At 39.7% G+C, this 24012-nt stretch overlaps 1 protein-coding gene and 1 non-coding gene across 2 annotated transcripts in view; both read left to right on the top strand.

Moving 5' to 3' along the window:
- PAK2 (p21 (RAC1) activated kinase 2) overlaps nucleotides 1–24012 on the top strand; it is an 89032-nt gene that overhangs the window by 1170 nt on the left and 63850 nt on the right. The gene's annotated exons all lie outside the window — the stretch shown is intronic.
- LOC142455793 (small nucleolar RNA SNORA70) lies at nucleotides 4022–4155 on the top strand. Its single transcript, XR_012785922.1, has one exon. It is a non-coding gene; the product is annotated as a small nucleolar RNA SNORA70 (small nucleolar RNA).

Raw genomic sequence — 24012 nt, 5'->3', positions numbered from 1 at the left:
TGTCGTCCTTTTTATGTTCTTCCACTCTTCAACCACTGTAAAAAGACAATCAGAACGGTTAGGCCTAAAATTAGACTTCGACGAGCTGTGTTTTGGATCAAGGTTGTGCACGTCACGTTTTTTCCCCTGCTACTTCGGACTCTTCCGCTCTTGTGAGAAGGCAGGATATTGAAATGCACAAGAATTTTGCTCTCGGGGTTTTATTTTTGTAGGGCTGCCCAAAAGAGTAACTTAAAACTAGATTGCGCTGAACACGGTACGTAGTAATTTTTGCAACAGGTTAAGACTTGTCGGTTTTGCCAGCAGCTCTGTGACATTTGTAGCACACACACAAACACACTCATTCGTATCTCATTATAGGATCTGGGCAAAGCCGAGAAGATTGTCTGTGTGTATACATCTATTTCTGTGCCCATCTAGTTATAAATTTCGTAAAAAGTCTTGTTCATCTTCTCCTGAAAGGGCATTGATTTAAAGAAGCTCTTTCAACCTTGGCTGTTAGAATCCTTTTATGTTAATTAGCCAAGAACACACATTTACATTATGAAAATTGAACTTCAAAAATGGTTTTGACCATGTAATATAGTTAAATCTTAAACCCACTTTCGGATTTTGGTGCAAATGGTTGACCTGAATTTAGGTGTATTTGTGTTTTTCTTGCAGGAATCCTTTGTTATCTCTCACTCTAGCAGTCTGAAGGAGGAAAAAAAAAAAGCGGACTCCTGACTTTCCATACTGTCAGCATTTGGTAGTTTTAACTTAATGGGAGGTCTTTTTCGGCCTGAGGGGTTAGGGTGTAGAAATGTTGGGAGTGTGAAAATGTGTTGTTGGTGTCTTCTCTGCCAGTTCTTTCTATAAGCAGGAATTGCTTATAAGGTGTTCTACTTCCTGTAGGGCCTTGCTTCCTGCTTCACAATCCTTTCTGGGTAATTGTGCTTTGTGAAATGTCATACTAACTTTGCAAACCCCAGTTCATAAAGTAATAGTCAACGAATGAGTAGTGGTGTGTAGTTCCTATACATCTTTGTGATAGGGTGGTTTTCAAGTAGACATGGTTAGCAAGTGGTTTCTATTTCTTTACAATTATACTTTTTTTTTAAAGAGGGCGCTTGTGCCGCTTGCTAAAGGTAACATCAGTTACACAATTTTGAAAACAACTTGTTCAAGAAGCTATAGATAAAGTCAGTGGGTACTTATAAAAGTCTTTTTAAGAGTTGTATGAGCCCCCAATAAAATGATTTTTTTAAATGATTTTTTAAAAATCTTTAAGATTCCATGGGTGGTGTAAGTAGTTAATGTGCTTTGCTACGAACCCAAGATGTTGGAGGTTTGTCTACCCAAAGGTACCTCATAAGAAATGTTTGGCCATCTATTTCCAAACCATCAGCCACGGACTGCCCTATGGATCCCCGTTTTATTCTGATACACTGGGTCATTATGCGTTATAGTCTACTCAACAACTCTTAAAAATATCTTCACTATTCATAAAGATTTTTCTAATAATATTCTCAGGTGTGAGTATATTGTTTATTTACACTCTGCATTTTAAATTTTAGATTAAAACTTGAAACTGTGCCTTGTTTAAGGATTTAAGACTATAAAGTTCTGATCAATTTGTTCTCAAAAGCCCTTACAGATTGTTAAGAGTTCACTAATCTGAAAAGGGAGATAATAAATTACTTAAAAGTAGGTACTGAGCCCTTCCTTATAAGCCCCTTGGATCTTGACTAAAGCAGATAGGAAGGGAGCCAACCCACCCCGCCCCCTACCTCCCCTATTAAATCTTGCTTATTTGTTCTGTGGTCAGAATTGAATCTCCTTCCTTCTTCATGTTTTAAGCATACCCAACCTGGGTATGAGTAGTCATTCTGTTCGATCTGGATTTCATTAGTAACATTAGTACTTATCTGCACCCCAAATGCAGCACAGTCAAGACTTGTGGAGATTTGGGTTTGAATTCTGCCCCCTCTACTTGGGCTTAAGCAAGATACACACATTATTTTTAAGACCTGGTTTACTCCTCTGTAAACTAGGGGTGATAACACAGTTTTCCCATGTTTCTGTGAAACTTTTCATAATCTGCAGTGATATAACTCAAGCTGTTTACCGTTAATTTATGTGGAAAAAGATTCTGAGCACATCCAGACCCCCAAAATAACCTACCTGTCTGCCATGGGGCAGATAACACACACAACCTAAAATACCGCTAGCATATAGTGTTCACAGACACAACTCCCAGTGCCGGCCGCTGGCTGGATGCATGTGGCTCCCTGGGTATGAGCTTGGTGATGGCATGCTCGCTGCTCAAGGGGCTCAAGCCTCTTTACAGGCTCACTGCAAAACCAGTGGTGAACGCTAGTTTTGCTTTTCAGTCTTTTCCTTAAGAACAAAAATCCTCTTAGATTTCTTTCTGTTAGCAAAATCAGGTGCCAATGTAGATCTTCCATATGAACAAAGTAGCAAAGAGTGAACTTTTGGAAAGTAGGGAATACCTGTCATAGTAATACAATAACAGCTTCACCAAGGGCTCAATCAAGTAGAAGGGCGTGTTTTGGAAATGATGATGTCAACATACGTACGTACAAATGTCCTTGAGACAGGGATTTATGTATGGATTGTGATAAGAGCTGTATGAGCCCCAATGAAATGATTTAAATAAAAATTAAATTTTTAATTGTGTTTCCTAGTTCATGTGAGATAGTACGGGTAACTCGATAATTCTCTGCTGTCGAGTCAATGCCCACTCAGGGTGACCCTTTAAGACAGGGTAGAACTGCCCCTATGAGTTTCTGAGACTGTTTACAGGATTATGAAGCCCTGTCTTTATCCCAAGGATCCGCAGGTGGTTTTGAACTGCAGACTTTGGGGAACATGGCTCAATCAGTAACCACTGTATCACCAGGGCTCCCAGTGCAGGTAAAGTGCTTAATAAATAAGCCAGTACTTCATTTGAATATAGGATATGTGTTTATTTGCTTCTACAGTAACCAAAGTTAGATTTAAAGCTGCTTCCTGATAATAGTTTGAATCATAGAACCAAGTTTCTGAATCCTTAATATATTTAAAACTCATGTATATTTTTCAGAGAAAATTTGTATAAAGTTGTGAAAAGTATTTCGAGACGCTTGTCTCAGCCCTCAGAGATGACTATAACAGATTAGAAGTTCTAAATGCAGTATAGGCTTTTCATAAAAGATTCAAGCAACAAAATAATAATATATAAATTATCAAGGGTTCAGGAGGGAGCAGGAAGGGAGAGGAAAAAATGAAGAGCTGATACCAAGGGCTCAAGTAGAAAGCAAATGTTTTGAGAATGATGAGGGAAACAAATCTACAAAAGTGCTAGACACAATGGATGTGTGTGGATTGTGATAAGAGTTGTATCAGCCCCTAATAAAGTGATTTAAAAAATTCAAGCAAGTTGCATATTTAAAGCAAAAAATTAAAACTTAACCCTCCTGTACTTTCTAATCCCATTTCTTAGAAGTACCCACTAGTAAAATGTTGTTTTATTTCTGCAAAGAAACAAGTACTTACTGTGAATGACTTTTATCTTTGACCTATTAAAGTCTCATAATTAAATACTATTTTCCAAATCAGTAGACTAGGGACTTGAAAAAGTTGTGGCAGATTGCATTATGTTTTAATTCCATTATAGTCCCTCACCTTTTTACAGACATAAGATCTATGGCTATATATGGCTGTTTTTATTTGGCTAGTCTTGATCATTATGTTATTTATAATTTTGAGCAATTAAAATTAAAGCCTCACTGAACATCTTTTATTCACAGGCATATGTGTACAATATTTCCATAGAAGAGATTCTTAAATATGCGTTTTGAACTTTAATGGCAGATTACCTTCTAAAGGGCTTTATAAAGTCTTGACTTCCAGTCTGGGATAATGAGAGTGTTGGTTGCCACTCAGTCTGTGCAACTTTAGTGAGATGTATTCTTAATGAATTTTGAATTGGTTTACACATAAAAGATAGTAACCATTTGCTTTCTGTTTAAGAAAACCTCTGCAGCCAATTAAGCCGACCGTCCTCCTCCTTGTGGGGGCCGGTGTGCAATGGCTGCAAACAGCAAGCCTCCTCGGTAGTGTATGCAGCCTATTGGTACGTATAGGCTGCCCTAAGGGACCTTGGAGACAGCCTTTTACTGCTGTTCAATGCCTCTGGCCTGGCTAATTTCTGCTCTCCCTAAACTAGGCTCCAAACTGGGATGCGAGGTGCTTTGGGGAAGCCTCAAGGCACAGTGGCTAGAGTCCACATTGGCCAGGTTATCATGTCCATCCGCACCAAGCTTCAAAACAAGGAGCATGTAATTTGAGGCCTTACGCAGGGCTAAGTTCAAGTTCCTTGGGCGCCAGAAGATCCACATCTCTAAATGGGGATTCACCAAGTTTAATGCTGATGAGTTTGAGGATATGGTGGCTGAGAAGCGCCTCATCCCGGATGGCTGTGGAGTCATCAAATACATCCCTAACTGTGGCCCCTTGGACAAATGGCAGGCCCTGCATTCATGTACCCACCAAATAAAAATTGAACTTCCTGATTTTTTAAAAAAAGAAAGAAAAGAAAACCATCTCCACTCCACCTTAAAAAAACAACTTATCTTTATTTTCTCTTCATACTTGTAATAATTGTGTTTTCATCTCACCTATATTTTCTCCTGGTACTTTTAATAATAGTTGTGTTTTCATCTTAATTCTGGCAGAATTTTTGGTACGTGATAGTATAATTTTTTTAAGATAAAATTTTTGCTACTGAAATAAAGCATGAAAGGATTGAAGTGTGAAAATTGATGGCATTATGGGAATTGGGAGAATAAATAATATAATGATTTTATAAACTTTACATCTGAAAAGGGGGGAAATGCTCTTACTAATCCCTGCTGACATAATTTCTCTCAGCATAGTGCCCTCCAAATTCATCCTTGTGAGAGGCTCTGTTGTCATTACTCTTTAATTGTTGTGTGATAGTCTGTTGTGTGTATGTAGCCCAGATATCCATTCATCTGCTGAGGGGCACTTAGGTTGTTTCCTTTTTGCTGTTGTGAAGAGTGCTACGATGTACATGGGTGTGCATAATATGTCTGTGACTATTGCGAGTCTTCGTTTTTGTTTTTTGTTGTTTTGTATGTACCTAGGACTGGGATTACTGGATCATATATTTCTGTTTCTAGCTGTTTAAGGAAGCATCAGCATTTACCACAGTGGTGGTAGCGTTTTACAGCCCCACCAGCAGTGTGTAAGAGTTCCAAGCATCCCACAGCATTACCATTATTGGTTATTTTCCAGTGTTTTCTTTTTTCATTAGTGCTATTAGTGTTGAGGGGATTGTGTTTGACTGTAGTTTTGATGTGCATCTCTCTTGTGGCTAATGATCTCCAGCATTTTTCATGTGTTTATTAGTCACCTGAATGTCTATTCATGCCCTTTGTCTGTTTTCTGATTGGATTCTTTGTCTTTCTGTTGTTGAGGTTTTCTCTAAGTTTCAGAAATTAGAACTTTGTTGGATTAATCGGAGCCACTTTTCCCAGTCTGTAGGTTCTTGTTTTTTACTCTTTCGAGAGTAGTCTTTTGATTAGCTTGAAAGTATTTGATTTTTAGAAGATTCCACTTACGTATATTGGGTGTTCTATTTATGCCATCTATGCTTAGCCATGCTCTATGAGTAAGCATCCCAAGTCAAACTTACTGCCATTGAGTCTGTGCTGACCCTGTAGGACAGGGAGAACTGCCCCTGTGAGTTTCTGAGACTGTTACAGGGTTAGAAAGCCCTGTCCTGCCCATGAAGCAGCTGGTGGTTTTATACTGCTGGCCTTGCAGATCCCGGCCCAACGTGTAACCACTACGTCTCCAGGTTCCTTGGCATTGTATTAGGGCCCCTAGAATTGTCCCTATTTTTTCTTCTATGACCTTTATAGTTTCAGGTTTCATATTTAGATCTTTGATCGATTTTCAGTTCGTTTTTGTGTATGGTGTGAAATATGGGTTCTATTTTTCCAGTTTTGTCAGCATCACTTGGTAGAGACTATTCCACATTTAATGAATTTTGGTACTTGTCACAGATCAACTGTCCATCGGTGATGGCTCTATGTTTGGATTCTCAATTTGGTTCCATTAGTTGATATGCCTGTCATTGGAGCAGTCAGGCTGTTTTCACCCATCTGACGGTATGGGAGGTTCTGAAATCAGATAGTGTGAGGCCTTCAATCGTGTTTTACTTATCTATAGTCTCTACTTTCCATATTAAATTGATAATTTTTCCATCTTTTAAAGACTACTATTAGAATATGGAACAGGATGGTCTACATTAGGGTCGCGACCCCTTGGCGGGTGTTGAACAACTCTTTCACAGGGGTCGCCTGATTCATAAATTACAGTTATGAAGTAGCAAGGAAAATAATTTTATGGTGGGGGGGTCACCATAACTTGAGGTATTTAAGGATCGCGGCATTAGGAAGGTTGAGAACCACTCTGTTTCCTTGTTTTCAGTCTTTTAGATTTGTTTTATTTTAAAGAATTCCTTGTCTGGGTTGCTGCTGACCACAAAGTTGGCTGTTCAAAAGCACCGTCAGCTCTGTGAGAGACATGCGGCTGTCAACTCCCATAAAAACTTAAAAAGTTTATAGAATCCTATGTAGGATCGCCGTGAGTCAGAGTGGACTCACTGGTATGGGCTTGGTTTGGGATTTTGTCTGAGTTGGCATCTGGCCAATACTGCTGTCTTGTCTGGATCTCAGGTTGCATGTTGGTCACTTGTCCTAAGTATTTCCTTTAATATTTCATGTAAATTTGGTTTGGCATATACAAATTCCCTTAAGATCTGTTTATCTGCAGATGCCCTAATTTCACCATCATATTTGAGAAACAGTCTTGCTGGATGTATACTTCTTGGTTGGCAGTACTTTTTTTTCCCAAGATTTTATATGTGTGATCCTATTACCACCCTGTGCCTGAATGGTTTCTGTCAAGTAATCAGAGCTTAGTCTTAATAGGTTCCTTTGGTAGAGGGCTTTTTGTTCCCAAGTTGCTCTCAGGACTTTCTTTGTTTTTGGTTTTGGCAAGTTGGATGATAATGTCTTTATGGGCTTCATTGAGTTTCTTGGATGGTTATCTTCTTGCATTTCAGGTTATTAGGAAAGTTCTTTTGTCAGGAAGTCTTGGGCAATTCTCCCAATGTCTGAATATACACTCTCCTCTGGAATTCTGATCTTACATAGTGTCTGACATAATTTTTAGGCTTTCATTGTTCTTCCTCATTTTTATTTTACTGTGTTTTCAGCAAATATATTGATGTCTTGAGATTTTCCCTCAATGTTGCTGATTCTGTTTTCTATTAATGCAACTATTTTTCTTTATCCTCCTATGACTTGTCTATTTCAGAAAGTTCTCTGGGTGTCTATTGTCCATTTATTATTTCACTTTGTTCTTGTATTGTTTTCTTGAATTCTATTGTTTTGTGTTTTTACTGATATCTTTCATTGTTTCTTGGAGAACCCTATGTAAGGGGTTTTAAAAAATTGCTGAAAAATGGAGTGAAAAGACAATGGAATTTTCCCATGAACTTTTTGAAGCTCCCTAATCTACTACTCTCGACTTTCTTAATAGCTTCATATGGTTTCTTCCTTCAAGTTTTTTGGGTCTTCATTTTGGTCATTTGCTGGAGCTATCTTGTTCTGCTCTTCCCCCCCCCCCCATTTATAGAGAATTTAATCATACCACATTTTAACAAAAAATATAACACACTTTACAGTGATACTTATTATTTTATGGACCATAATTTAAAATTAATAACTTTTTTAATAAATTTTTTTTCACAAGAGAAAAACTTGTAGTTAGTTCAGGGATCGTTCGCTGGACCTTAGGAGCGTTTTCCAGTCCAGTCTGTTGGGGCACCACGCCCTGGCCCCAAAGTCCACTTTCAGCATTCCCTGGGGACCTTGCCGCTCCATTCCCTTGCTGTTCCGCTGCATTCCCCCAGTGCTTTGCCTCGGTGTGGTGGTATCAGCTCAGGTGCAATTCCCACACTGTGTCTCCGGTGCTGTCCCCTGTATCGCCCTTAGTCACTGATTGGCATCATTTCTCATAGTGGAGCCAGCCATGTTGTTCTCTCTGTGGACTGGCTGCTCTACTCAGGAACATCATCCTCACGGCCTGGTGGGCCATAATAAATAATTTTATCGGGGGCTTTTACAGCTCTTATAACAATCCATACATCAGTTGTATCAAGCACCTTTTTGTACATATGTTGCCATCATTTCTAAACCATTTTCTTTCTACTGGACTCCTTAGTATCAGCTCCTCTTTCTTCCCCTCCCTCTCTTCCTTTCCCACCCATTTGAAACCTCGATAATTTAGAAATTATTTTTATTTTCATATTTTATACCATCCGCTGTCTCCATCCATGTTTCTGTTCATCCCCCTTGTTGTGCATCTTAATCTGATTCGATATCTCTTGTCTCTGGGGGCATTGAAGTGTTACTTTGTATGTTTGTTTGCTGCAGTCTGACATTTGTTTTGCTGTGTAATATCTGAATTGAAGGACACGCATGCTACTCCTATCTCTAGTCTGACTACACTGGGACTCTGACTATCTTTCTCCATGAGAGTGGGACAGCAGATGGGTATGTGAGTGCTGATCTTCCAGAATGTTGCTGGTGAAGTGGCATGTCTCACTGGGTCGAGTGTTGTGCATGTGCACTATTGATTTCCAACTCATTAGGGCAAGGGTCCCCACGTGGTCAGTAATTAAGTGGTATTTAAACTCTCATCAGTGATATCAAGTGGGCGTGGGTGTATGGGAATTATTGGAGTAGGGAATTATTGTCTCTGGTTTTACAGTGGGGTCAGGGGGTGGGGGAGCAAGTAAAAGGTAGTGTCACCAGTGCCGGCTGGGAGGCCGGGCCTCTGTCTGTTTAGGCATAGGTGTCTAGAGGGAATAAGAGGTCCCACTGGCATTTAGGCACCCAGTGTGAGTGACTGGGCACAGGACCAGGCCCCACTTTCACAAGCCTTCAGCGCTGGTGGCCAGGCAAGGAGGCCAGGAGCAGAGTGAAATGAGCAGGAGCCGCAGATCTCTGGACTGCTGACTTAAGGGGCAGGTCAGAGGTAGGTAATGCCAGATTGCACCTGCTTGGAATGGGGTGAAGTGAATACACATTACTCTCTCAGGGTGGAGAATTGTCCCTGCTTAGCTTCACTAGGTGATGAGAGGCTTTGGCTGGGAATACTGCTTGCTTTATCTCAAGATGAGCAGACTGCAAGTTTGTCTAGCCAGGTTATAAGCAATCTGTAATTCTCTGCATCTGCTGATTTTGTACAGTCTCTCCTTCAATTTGGTATACAGTTAAATTCTTCAGGGTTCCAAAGTTGTCACCTATATAGGATTCATTTGTTTTCTCAGATCTTTGTCATCTACTCCCATAAAGAATTAGTCTTGGGAACTCACAAAGGCAGTTCTTCTACTCTGTCCTACAGGGTCGCTGTGAGTCAGAATATACTCTATTGACAGTGAGTTGGGTTGTAAGGGGAACTTTATACAGCATTTGTGTATACCATCTTGGGCCACCTTTTTCTTCTGTAGTCTCTTACTATGCTAATCTGTAGCTTTTGTGTATGTTGTACTGAAAACATGAATTACTGTTTGCTGGAAATGTGAGTTTATTTCTCAGTTTTAACCAGTTGAGCCAATCAAAGAGGGGAAGATGGAATTATCTGCTCCTTTGAGGAGTCATAGCCCTGGAAACCATATGTAAGGTTGCTGTAAGTAGGAATCAGCTGCATAGCAGTTGCTTTTTATATTGCTTCAATTAAGAGGCCTTTATTCTTGGTGTAAAAACAATGATTTCTGAATTTTATCAAATGCTTTTCTAACCTATGTTTAGGCAAAGGTGTGGTTTTCTTTTAACTGTTGATACAGATCCATATGACTAAATTTGCTGATAACTCTATTAACCGTAAGGCAGAAATTATGAGGAAACCAAATCATCCACTCTTTATTAGTCAGGTATACAGAACTTACTGAAAGGGTAGAAGAAAAACTTACAGAAATTTAGTAAGCCTTTTTTGGTCTATTCAAGTATCCATATTCATGAATCAGTTTTGTATGTTTTCTCAGATCAAATTGTTTAGATTTTAAATTTTATTATATAAAGATAATTTTTTCTTATAAAAATCTGCTATTCCATTTCTCGTTTAAATTTTTTTCTTAGAGTTGTCAGATGTGGGGGAGGTTTTAGTTCCATTTTCTTTAATAAAAACATTTGGGACTCTTTAATTTACCTTTTTGTATAAGAATACAGCTGTGGCTGTTACTCTTAATACATGAATAATCTCTTCATGTTAATTACTTTCCAAATAGTATTTCCAGTTTTGATTTTCTCTTTGACCCAAGAGATATTTAGGAAAACTCTTTTTGCTTCCCTTGTTTTCATGCATTGCTGTCAAGACACAGATTTTTAAAATTTATTGAGGTTTTCCTGTAACTCAAGGTATAATTCACTTTGGTAAATACTCTGTTCTGAAAACTTTAAAAAAAACAAATGTCAAACAACAGGGTGTAAAGTTTTAAATGTATCTGCTTACTTAACTACCATATATACTCATATATAAGCCAAGTTTTTCAGCACGCTGAAAAACTGGGGTTCGGCTTATACATGGATCAGTGGTACCCCAGCGAGGTATAACATCTCGCAGGTGATTGCCGTTCCTCTGCTGTTCATTCAAAACCCTGCTGACACTGCGGGGCTTTGAATGTTTGTTTACTCACATCTAACCAATCAGAGCCGTCCTATGACATGGATGGCTGTAATTCGCAGAAGCACCCATAGTGATTCACTTACGCTGGCAGCTGAACTGGTAAAGATGTGTCTGTGTCTGCACTCCATCTCTCCCCTCTGGTCTTTGTTAATTCACATGCTGCATTTCCCACCCTAGGCTTATACTCGAGTCAATCAGTTTTCCTGGTTTCCCAGGTAATAATTAGGTACCTCGGCTTATACTCGGGTTGGCTTATATTTGAGTATATGCGGTAGTTCTTTTGTCTACATAACCGCTTGTCAGCCACCATGATCCCTAGACCTCTACCCTTCTTTAAGTGTTACAGAGCTCCTTCTGCGCTGATAATGCCCCAGGGCACTCAGCTTTACTTATTCTGAGTGCTGGGAAACCCAACATCTATCTCATGGTCTTGGTGTTTGGCCTCTGGTGCCTCTGCTGTAGGCACTGCCACTTCACATAAAGATCTTGGATGTGCTCTGCTCATAGTTGTTCTTCTTTTTAAAATTTAATTTTCTTGGGGCCTCTTACAGCTCTTCTAACCATATATCAGTTGTATCAAGCATATTTGTACATATGTTGCCATAATTTTTTTAAAAAATCATTTTATTGGGGACTCGTACAACTCATCGCAATCTGTACATACAGCCATGTGTCAAGCACATTTGTACATTTATTGCCATCATCATTCTTAAAACATTTTCTTACTACTTGAGTCCTTGGTATCAGCTCCTCATTTTTTCCCCTCCCTCTCTGCCCCCCCCCCCCCGAACCCTTGATGATTTATAAATAATTATTATTTTGTCTTGTCTTACACTGCCCGACGTTTCTTTTCACCTACTTTTCTGTTGTCCGTCCCCCAGGGAGGGGGCCATATGTAGATCCTGTGATCAGTTCCCAATTTCTACCCCACCTTCCCTCCCCCCTCCCAGTATCACCACTCTCACCACTGGTCCTGAGGGGTTCATCTGTCCTGAATTCCCTGTGTTTCCAGTTGCTATCTGTACCAGTGTAAGTCCTCTGGTCTAGCCGGATTTGTAAGGTAGAATTGGGATCATGATGGGTTGGGGCGGGGGTGGGGGGCTGGGGGGGCGGGGCGGCGGTGTTGGGGAAGACGCGTTTAAGAACTAGAGAAAAATTGTATGTTTTATCATTGCTATGCTGCACCTTGACTGGCTCGTCTCCTCACCAAGACCCTTCTGTAAGGGGATGTCCAGTTACCTACAGATGGGCTTTGGGTCCCCTCTTCGTACCTTCCCTCATTCACAATGATACGATTTTTTGTTCTTTGATGCCTTATAGCAGATCCCATTGACACCTCGTGATCACGCAGGCTGGTGTGCTTCTTCCATGTGGGCTCTGTTGCTGCTCAACTAGATGGCTACTTGTTTATTTTCAAGCCTTTAAGACCCCAGACACTGTATCTTTTGATAGTCGGGCACCATCAGCTTTCTTCACCCTATTTGCTTATGCATCTGCTTTGTCTTCAGCAATCGGGTCGGGAAGGTGAGCATCATGGAGTGCCAGTTTAATAGAACAAAGTGTACTTGCACTGAGGGAATACTTGAGTGGAAGCCCAATGGTCCATCTGCTACCTTAATATTAAACCTATAAATATATGTGCATAGATATATTTCCCCATCCTCATATATAAGCTTATTTACATATGTAAATGCCTTTATTTAGACCTCTATAAATGCCCTTTGCTTCCTAGTTCTTTCCTCTTATTTCCGTTTACTTTCCTCTTGTTCCACTATCATGCTCAGTCTTCATTTGGGTTTCAGTAATTCTCAAATAACCAAGTATTTCTGTTAATGATTTTCATATATGAACAACACCTTGTTGTTCAGTGCTATTGAGTTGTTTTCACCTCATAGTGACCCTGTGTATAACAGAAACATTGCCTGGCCCTGTGTCATCCTCACAATTGTTATATTTGAGCCAGTTGTTGCCGTCCATCACCTCGAAGGTCTTTATTTTTTTCATTGCCCTTCCACTTTACCAAGCACGATGTCTTCTGCTGACAACATGCCCAAAGTATGTGAGGCAAATCTTGCCATCCTCTTTAATTATAAATAGAGAACAATGATTGGATCACTAACTTCCTTAGGCATTCTAGAGATATTGTTCTAAGTTTTGTTATAGTGTCATAGTCATTAAACTCCCCCTCCCCCGCCCTTTTTCCTGTGCCTGATTGCTGATAGGATTTTCCTTTTTATTTAGATCTTTTGACAAATTGTATCTTATGTTGTAATGGATTGAATTATGTCCCCCAAAATGTGTTGTGAATCTAAATCTCTGATTGTACTCATTTGGGGATGAGTTTTTTGTTAATGAGGTAGGATCAGTATAGAGTGTGTCTTGAATTATTATTTTTTAACTAGAGATAATAAAAGCAGATTAGGTAAGTAAAGATGGGGAAAGATCCATGCCAAGCTACTTGAAGTTCATCAAGGAGCCAAAGAACAGGGATACCCCCCCCACACCCACCCACCCACACACACACACACACACACACACACACACAATAGCTGACAGAGTCAGTACCCTGGATTTAGGCTTCTGTTCTTCTAAACTAAGAAAATTACTTTCTGTTTGTTAAATCACCACTTGTGGTATTTCTGTTGTAGCTTCACTAGATAACTAGCACATAGTTATTAGTCCTATCTGAAATATTACTTCCTTAAATTTGCTTACGTAGTTGGTAGGTTTTTGTTTTAAGTTTTCAGGACTGTCTTGTTATTCTTTTTGTTACTATTGTTTTCCTCCTTGAAAACACTTGTGATTTATAAGTTGACTCACTATTTTTGCCCTCCCTGTAAGCTTCTCAAATGATTTCTCATCATCTGCGATTTTCATCATCTGATTTTCCTTTATCACCTCCAATGTTGCCATTTCTGCCATTGTAATTTAATTTCTTTGTTTCCTTTAATCCTTTTGCCAAGCTCCCTTTTCTTCATCGTTTATTTGTATTTTGTCCTCATCTCTTCTCTCTGTATATTTCTGCTTCAGAGTTTGCCAAACACTGGATTAGCTGTGTCCTGGACTGATCGATCCACTTTCTAAGGCAAGCTCTGCTTCTAGGTGCAGGATAATCTTCCCTCTTGTGCTGCACGACTTGTCAGAAACGTTATGGATTGTTCTTGCCTTTGCAGTTGGTTGAGGGTTCTGGTTGAGACGTCTCTCAGGTGTATTGTTAGGTTTCCCATAGCTGTCTAATATTAGTGGTTCTGGAAAGAATGATAAAATTGTATTCTGCTCTGTTTTTGCCTCTTTATCAGAATTGACATCTGTAGGATCAGCTCTAGGTTCTACTATGTGCCTGCTGTTAGGGCTCTTCCTGCATACAGACTTGTACCCTCAGCACCCATCTTGGGTGATAACACCCCCCAGAAAACCATGTACCAGTCTAGAATTTTCTACCCATTTCTACACTACCTGAACCTTACATACACTGAAGAGAACCACATAGGCACATCTTTGCTTATGGAACTTGCATGGTAGTCACCCCAATGTAAAAAGAAAAATCAGGGGGGAGTGGGGAAGGAGGGGGAAAAATGGGGGAGCTGATGCCAGGGACTTAAGTGGAGAGCAAATGTTTTGAGAATGATGAAGACAATGCATGTACAGATGTGCAGTAGATGTATGTATGGATTATGATAAGATTTGTATGAGCTCGTAATAAAATGATTTTTTTGAAACGAATCATCAACTCTGGCTGCCACAAAAAAACAGATAAAAATATGGGTAGTAGACATGGACAGGCTGCCTTCTTCCCACCTTAGGCAGGTGATTGTACGTTGTTTTAAGATCATCCCAGATGCGTGGGTTGAGAAGTGAAGAAAGATCACCTTTGCATTACAGGGTGGTAGTATTTGTTGATATGCTGAGTGCCTTCTCTGTGGAAAGGTCACCTTCTCTAGCTTTGCCTGGCAAATTCTTTCTCATTTTCTAAAACCCAGTGAGAATTGTTCTCTTATAAACAAGACACCAGGGTCCTTGATTTCTACAACATGTCACTCATCCCTGTCAGTCATTAGGCCATAGCAGAGTAGTCAGTCATGAGCTACTGTTTTTCCCATTGACTGTGACCTCAAAACTGAGATTTAAGCTTAGTTATCTTGGATCTCGAGCATCTAAGACATTTTAGATAAAAAATATTTGAATGAAAGAGATTTTTATGTTTTTTTAATGGTTTTGTTTTTTCCTAGTAATACCTTGTGTGAAAATATTTAAGCAACAAAGAAGTTTATTCTTTCTGGGAGGGAGAATTAGCAGTATCTGTTCTGAACTAGACCCAGTGTTAGGTGTTCATGATAGTACCTACCCAAGCCAAACCCACAGCCATCAAGTCACTAAAGACTCATAGCAACCCTTTAGGGCAGGGTAGAAGTGTTTGTTTCAGGTTTGATTCTGTAAATCTTTATGGGAGCAGGTAGCTTCATTTTTCTCCAACAGAGACACTGGTGGATTTGAACTACCAACCTTTGACATTAGTGACCATATACTTAACCCACTGTGGGCTCCTTGTTAGTGATAGAATAGTACATGAACTACCCACTGTGCCATCATAGTCAACAGAATATGCCCACTGGGTTCATGTTTTGGGGCATTATAATCTGGTTAAGGAAGATAGATTTATTGTTGCTATTATTGGTCTCTTCTTATTATCTCCAGCTCCTAGACAATACTAATGTTTTTCTCTCTATGTCCTGTTTTGGACACTTTACATAAATGGAATCCTACTGGGGTCGGGCGGTGGGAGGGGGGGGAATTGTAAAGGTGAGTTGATACCAAGGAGTTTGAGAAGGAAGAGGATGTTTTGAAACTGCTTGATGTGATTGAACTATGGGATAGTATGTTATCTGTAAGAGCTCCCAATAAAATGTTTTTTTTTTTGGGGGGGGGGAACAAAACTGGAATCCTTGGCTTAGTGTTTTCAAAGTTCATCCATACGATCTCATGTATCAGTACTTAATTCCTTTTTTTGTTTTTTTAATGACTCACATAGCATATATTTCAGTAGTTCATTCACATTCATTTTAAGAATTTTGCATCTATCACTGCCATCAATTCTAGTACATTTTTTCTCCTTTTATTCTTAGTTGTTAGCTTCCCATTTCCTGCCAGCTTCCCCTTTGAATCTATTTATTCAGTTGTCTCTATTGGGGTTTTATAAACAGAAAATCATACAAAATCAAGACTGTCTAACAATGCAAACTGCCTAACAATGACACAAGGGAACAAAACCTCATTTGAGCACTTGATTCCTTTTCATTGCCAAATAATACCGCATTGTGTGGATATATACCTCATTTTATTTATTCATCTGTTGGTGGATATTTAACTTGTTTTCTGCCTTTTTGACTGTTAGGAATAATGCTGCGGTTAACACTATTCCTTGTATGAGTTTTTGTGTGGACATGTGTTTTAATTTTTCTGGATATACCTAGGAGTAGAATTTCTAGGTCAGATAATAACAATGTTTAAACTTTTGCGAAAGTGCCAGTCTTTAAAAGAGTGGCTATACTATTTTACAATCCACCAATGGTATAGGAGAATTCCAAATTCTCTACATCATCAAAACTTGTTATCCATTTTGAGGCTCTGGGTTAGGCATTCGGCAAATAGGGTACTTCAAACCCACCAGCTACTCTGCAGGAGGAAAATAAGGCTCTGTTCCTGTAAAGATTTAGTCTGAGGAGGCCTATTCAGGGTCAAGATGAGTCTGAGTCAACTCTATGTGAGTAAGCTTTTCATTATTTATTATCTGCCTGATCAGTTCTAGTCCCTGGGTGGCACAGATTGGCGACTAATAACTAAAAGATTGATGGCATGAACCCACCCAGAGTCACCTTGGAGGAAAGGCCAGATGATTTACTACCAGAAGATCCTTTAAAAACAATATGGAACATATGCATGGTATTACCCTGAGCCAGGATCAACAACATCTAGTATAAGTGGGTGTGAAGTAGGTTTCTTACTGCAGTTGTGGTTAGTATTGCCCTGATGCCTAATGATGTTGATTGTCTTTTTATGTGCTTATTGGTCATTTGTATATTTTTTGGAGAAATGTGTTTAGATTCTTTGTGAAACCCTTTTTATTATGTTCAAACTGGAGTGCTTTTTAGCATTTTCTCTGAAACTCTCTGGTCTAATAGTTTTATAAAAGACGACAAAATAAAAACCAGACATACGAAGTACAGTCCCGCTTTGGGGTGGTTTGCATGTGTGTTATTAGAGTCAGGTCGCATAAACTTCTTTTTCACACTGTTCTAAAGTTTCTAAGTACTCTTAAGCTTTCTTTCAATTTTTAAAATTGATTTCATTTCAGACTGGTAATCGTCACAGCAGCAGGGAGTTTGGTTTGATTTTATGCATATTACTAAGATGTATTTGAAAAATAGTACATTTTTCCATGTTATAATTCAGTATCTTGGGTTTTGCATTTTCTGTACTTCTAGATGTGTTTTTTCTATTCTACTTGTCTGTTAAAGTAATCCTAGCCGGGAACAAGCTTGAGGCTTGCAGAGACTATATGCATTTCATATAGATTTTACACCAACAAGTCACAGTTTAGGCCAAATTTATTTTAAAAATATAAAAGCAAATTGTGCTGGAGACCAGTGAGGGTGGCCTTCTGACCTCTCTTAGCTTTCACTTAGGAGGTGGTTGGTAATAGTACTGTGCCAGTTTGGTGTGGGAGTACTTCCTGCCAAGTTCCAGAAACGCCGAGTGGAGGCTTAATACCAATGCTACTTAAACTCCCAGACATATCACCCTGAAATGCCAGCGTTATCTTACTTGTTTGCAAAACTTGCCATTTCACTAGACTCTTAAAAGTTCTTGTCCTGGGCATAATTTCCCTACCTTATTTTTCATTTTTGTACAATAATAAATAGGCATCATTTGTGTTCACCACTCCATTATGACTAGTGATAACTAGCTTATGAGCATGAACAGTTCATCATTTCTTCATCACAAGTTCTAGGAAATTCTAAGCATGACTGGCTGCTAAGAATCTATCACAGTTGAAGTCCATGAGTGTGTATTTAGTGTCAAATGTACTTGAGTAGTAGGTGCCAGTACCTGACCTGGAAATTTCATAGTCTAGGGATCCTGAGGAATACATTCTTAAATGATGATGGCAACATATGTACAAATGTGCTTGATAAAATTGATGTATGGATTGTTAGAAAAGCTATAAGAGCCCACAATAAAATGATCTATTAAAACTTTAAAAAGAATGTGTTCTTACACTGTATTCCTTATGCTTTCGGTTAGTAAGATTCTGAAATAAAGCAAGCCACTGGAGAGCATTTTATTTGTGTATAGTAGTCTTCCTACACATAACAAATGGAGGTATGTGAACAGGGTCTGTAGGGATCGTTAAGGAGCCTAGTGATGCAGTTTGGTAAGCATTGGACTGCTAATGGTGAGGTTGGCAGTGCAATACTCTCCAAATGCTCCACGTAAGAAAGGTGAGGCTGCCTCCTCCCGTAAAACACTCACTCTTTTCCTCCCTTCTTCCCTCTTTGATGGCAGTGGGTTTTATATATGAATGAATATTTGAAGTGTGAGTTTAAATATTTGTTGATGCCTCTGTATGAAAAGTATTATGGAAGACAAAATGGGTACATAAGCAAATACGGTGAAGAAAGCTGATGGTTCCCGGCTCTCAAAAGATAGAGCTTCTGGGGTCTTAAAGGCTTGAACATAAACTAAGCGACATCTAGCTGAGACCAACAAAGTCCACATGGAAGAAGCACTCCAACCTGTGCGATCATAAGGTGTCCATGGGATCAGCTATCAGGCATCAAAGACTCAGAACAAAAATTCAAATCATTGTGAATGAGGGGGGAGTGCAGAGTGGAGACCTAGTGCACCCATTGTAGACAATTGAACATCTCTTTACAGAATTGTCACAAGGAAGAGAAGAGCCATTTAGGGTACAGTATAGCACTGATGAAACATACAATTTTCCTCTAGTTCTTTAATGCTCCACCCCCACTCCACTCTCATGACCTCAATTCTACCTTACAAATCCAGCTAGTACACTGGTACAGATAAGAATTGGAAACACATGGAATCCAGAACAGATAAACCCTTCAGGACCAATATTGAGAGTAGTAATACCAGGAAGGGAAGATGGGGGGAGAAAGAGGGAACCAATCACAAAGATATACATAGAACCCCCTCCCAGGGGGGCGGACCACAGAAAAGCGGGTGAAGGTAGACATCAGACAGTGTAAGACATGACAATAATTTATAAATAAATGATCAAGGGTTTGTGAGGGAGGGAGGGAAAATGAACTGATACCAAGGGATCAGGTAGAAAGAAAATGTTTCTAACGCGATTATGGCAACAAATGTACAATGCTTGAAACAATGGATGTGTGTATGGATTGCAATAAGGGTTTTACAGCCCCCAATAAAATGATTAAAAAGAGAAGGGAAAATATTGTTAGACACAGTATCAGATAGATAGACTCACTGCCATCTAGTCAATACTGACTCAGAGCAACTCCCCAGTAGTTACCAAGACTGTAACTGTTTACAAGAGTAGAAAGCTCATTCTCCTGCGGAGTTGTTAGTGGTTTTGAACTGCAGACCATGCGGATTGTAGTCCAACCACTGCACCAACCAGGGCTCCTAGAGCGGTATTAGGAACTATGAAAAGCATTCCTTACCAGCCAGGAGTTAAATGATCTGTAGAAAGAGGAGTTAGAAGCTAGTTACTAATGTCCAAGCAAGTGTGAATATAGCCATGTTGATGATGAGACTATTGGTCAGGATGTGAAACCATACAGTAATTTGACCGTGAGTATAATTATTAACTGTAATGGGGTTGAAGTAATGAGAGATTGACTAGTAAGAAGCAAAGAAACTTTTAAAACTAGGAAGAGCTGCAATAAGGCAACACTCAGGTTGAGCTAGAAGACCTGAAAAAGAGCTTCCAAGGCCCACCTCCCAACCTCAGTTCCAGACCCTGGCAGAGAGATCCCTGAATGGCCAGCAAGTCCCCATGGTGATATTTTGGTAGAACTTGCTAGACACCCACCTTCAGGATATCAGAGGAAGCTGTTGGGAAAGAGGAGCAGGAGATGGTGGTGCTGGGTGCAGCTGACTGTCTTGTAGTCTGAGGACTTTTGATGGAGGACCCATCTGTATAATAGGAGCCTGGTGAGCTGATACACCAAAATCAGGTGCTACTTTTCTATTGTCTGTACCACGGTTTCCCAAGGTGGGTGATACTGCCCTCTGGGAACCACTGGAACGATTTGGAGTGGTGAGTGGGGTGCTGTAAAAGCAGATACCTACACTTTATTCTGGGATTATAGGCTGTCGTTCAAATGTTTTTAATTGCTAAAGAGGTGCTTAAGCATACTTCTTTTAACTTGAAATTTTTCCTCCTTCCCCTCCTCCTCAGAAGATCCATGGGTATATATTTTCTTTGTAAAAGCTCTGAGAGAAGGAAAAAGAATCAAATAAAATGTACAGAAAGAAATTGCTAGACATGCATACTGAGCTGATTTGTCCAGAAACAAATTGTGTAGTTTAATATTAGATGTCAGGGAAGGGGTACTAATAAACAAATAATACATTTCTCGGCCTCACTCCTAAAATGTGACAAGACCTTATCAACTATGAAGGTGTAGATAAAGGCCCAAACTTTGAATCATTAATGATTATCGCTAGATGCTATTGTGGCTACATTGCTGGGAGTCCATTACAGCTACATCTCATCTTACTGCAGTGGAGAGTTTAGTCAGGGCTTTCGAATATTTGTGTGGGGAGTTGAAAAAGAACAAAAACATTAAAAATCCCAGATAATTACAAAATTATAGCATGAATAATCTTGCCTTTTAAACAGTTTTTCTTCAATTACGGACCGTTCTTTTGTGTTTCAAAATGTTTTATCTTTGCTGGTTTTCTTTCATATACTTCCAAGAATGTACGCATTCCCAAAGTTTCATGTTTGACCATTTCTTCACACTCTCCTCTCCTGCCTCCCCACTAACTTCACTTTTCTTCCTTAGACTAGTATCCATTTTCAGCTCCTCATACTAACTTCCTGTGTGCTTTAATTGATAATAAGGGTGGAAGATAGTGAGCTCCTACTGGCCAGGTCTTGCAGACTCGTGGCGTACGTCAGCACTAGGAAGACATGACTATTAGAACGATCACAGCAATTCTCCCCACAGGCCCAGAATCGTCACAGTGTACAAGTTAATGTCACAGCCATCCTCTGGATTGTTCTGAATTAGTCATACTTGCCATTTGTAATCTAGAATTAGTACCTGGAATACTCAACCTCTTTTTTATCTGAAACTCTGCCCTTTTTGCTGTTTTTCAGGTCACACTCATGCTCTATCAAAAATCTTTTTCTGTCCATCCTTGATAGATGCACATATTCCTCTGAACTTAGGCATTTTTTCAACAGATAATTATTGACTACTTCCATGCACAGGTTCTGTTGGATTTTGAAGGAGGAAGTACCGGTAATCTGTGAACTCCCACATGCTCTGTACGAGCCCACATGCTCCTCACGCTTGCTCTCATGTAGTTGTGGTGGCATCTTTAACATGAGAGGGGTCTAGATTCCTGAATCACCGGAAAAGAAAGCTACCTTAAGTTTAGTGTCTACTAAAAATACATCAAGGAGGTGTGGTAGTGTAGTGGTTATGTGTTGGGCTGTGATCTACATGGTCAGCATTTTGAAATCACTAGCAGCTCTGTAGGAGAACGACTGGGTTTTCCAATCCTGTAAGCAGTCTCGGAAACCCACAGGAGGTCTCTATGAGTAAGCATAGACTTGATGGCAGTGAGAGTAGAGTGTGAGAGATCAGTCTGGTGCTAAGCCATGCTATTTGGGATGTGATTATCCTTACATAAGACTGTCTCCATCCTCTTGCTATTTGGTCTGTGATACGAAGGAGAGTTGCCACATTTCCACATGTGTGCAACTGATTCTCATGCATGGTAATTGTAGTCTGTAGAGTCACAGTGAACACCGAATTAATAAATGCTGACTCATTGCCCCTAGGACACCAACAATTGATTCCTACCTTTATTTTGCCCCTATCGGGCAGAATAGAACATCCCCATAACAGTTTCTAAGGCTGTAAATTTTATGAAAGCAGACTACCACATTTTTCTCCTGTGGAGTATAGATGATGGGTTCAAAGTGCTAACCGTTTTTGAGCAATATAGCACTTCAACCACTGTGCCACTAGGTCTCCTCAATATAATATAGTAATGCAGATAAATCCAAGTGAGGGGCACGTTGACTAAAATTATAAAAACACGAATGCTTTAGTTGGGGTGCAGCTGCAGAATGTGGTGTGATAGGGCAGTGCACTGTTTGGTTAAACCACCCAACTTAGCATGTGAAAACCAAACCATTGAGTTGATTCAGAATCACAATAGGACCCAAGTCTGTAACTCTCTTTAGGAGCAGCGGGTAGTTTCAAACTGCTGACCTGGAGGTTAGCAGCCCAATGTTTAACCACCATGCCACCGTCACCAAAGTTTCTCTGGTGAAAACCAAGAGAGAAAAGCTTGGTGAGCTGTGGAAAACTTGTTCTTCCACATGTCTTTTCCTATAGAATACTTAGCAGCTATTTAAAAATTTTCCAACAGCCTTGTGATCTGCAAAACATACTTGGTTTTCCAAGTTTAACAATCCCTATACCACCAACCCTGGATAACCGGATCATAAATAAATGCCTTTGGTTTTCGGCCTCACAACAATTCTTGTTTACTAGCTTATTAATTGTCATCTATGAATCTATAAATTATGCTGCTTATAGATTTTATTTTAGTACTTTTCTGGAGTGACTTCGCATACAAATCCACGATTTCTCTCTCCTGTTTCTGGATATGTCCCATATTGGTGATTCATGTACCGTACTCATGGTTGAACAGAGTTGGATCACTCCTGCCTGAACAAAGCCAGTCTAACACATGCCTCTTCTCGAAGACACAGCACAACCTCCCGGCACTTAGAACAACAGACAGCACTTCAGCTTGAGGCCATTGTAAATAGCAAAATTACAAAAGAACACAAAAAGTGAAAAAGCATGTAACTAAGTCATTTGCAGTATGAGGACTGAGATACAATCTTGTTTGACCTTAGCTAGGAACATGTGTATCAGGCAGTTCAAATTTTTTGCTATCCTGCATATGTCTATGTTACTGTGAAAGCACACGTAAGCAAATAGACAACCCATGAGAAATGAGAATCGGCTGTATCTAAGAATAGTTTGCTGAGTTGTAGAATAGCCAGAGATGTTCAACTTTATAAGATAACATCAAATTGTTTTCTGAAGTACTTTTACCAATTTCTACTCTTACCAGCAATATATGAACACTTGTCTACGCCACATCTTTGCAGATAGTTGATTTTGGCAGCCTTCTTAGTTTTTGCCAATCGAGAGTATGTAAAATATTGACTTCTCTGCCATCAAGTTGATTCTGTTTAGTGACCCTATAGTGGGTTTCCGAGGTTGTAAATCTTTACAGGAAGCACATAGTCTTCCTCCCACTGAGTGAATGGTAGATTTGAACTGCGGACCTTTTGGTCAGTAGTTAGCACTTTGCTCAAATTACCATCTCCTAGAGGCCTTAATTTATGTTTCTGTGTGGGGTTAAGTGTCTTGTGTAATCACTGTTTGTCATCTTCTATGATGGCAGTGAGTTTGGTTTATGGAGTGCCTTTTGCTATTAGTTGTTTCATTGACTTTGACTCATAGAGGCCCTCTTGTACAACAGGATTCATTGTTACCTTGTTCTGTCCCATCTCCACAGTCACTGGTCTGCTTGACTCCATTTTGTGGCCACTGTCTACTTAAAAAACCTTTTAACCTAGGGGGCTCGCCCAGCAGCCCTGACTCAGTCTTCTCTTGTCATCCACGATGTTTTTATTTGACTGATTTTTAGAAATCGATTGCCAGGCTTTTCTTTCTAGTCTTTGTCTGGAAGGCCTGCTGAAATCTGTCCACCGGGGGTGACTTAGCTAGTATGTGAAATACTGGTGCTTAGCTTCCAGCATCATAACAACCCAAAAACCACCACATTATCATAGTGGCGCTTATTTATCAAATTGTCTTTTTCTCACTTCTTTATAGAAATTCTTGCATATTCTAGATAGAATTTTGTCAGTTATTTTTGTTGCAGACATTTCTTAGCTTGTGGCTTGTGTTTTCATGCTGTGCTGTAAAATTT

Source organism: Tenrec ecaudatus, chromosome 8, assembly GCF_050624435.1.
Source record: "Tenrec ecaudatus isolate mTenEca1 chromosome 8, mTenEca1.hap1, whole genome shotgun sequence".
NCBI classification, from domain to species: domain Eukaryota; kingdom Metazoa; phylum Chordata; class Mammalia; order Afrosoricida; family Tenrecidae; genus Tenrec; species Tenrec ecaudatus.
The sequence above is the reverse complement of the archived record's forward strand: the minus strand, read 5'-3'. Positions and strand labels throughout refer to the sequence as shown.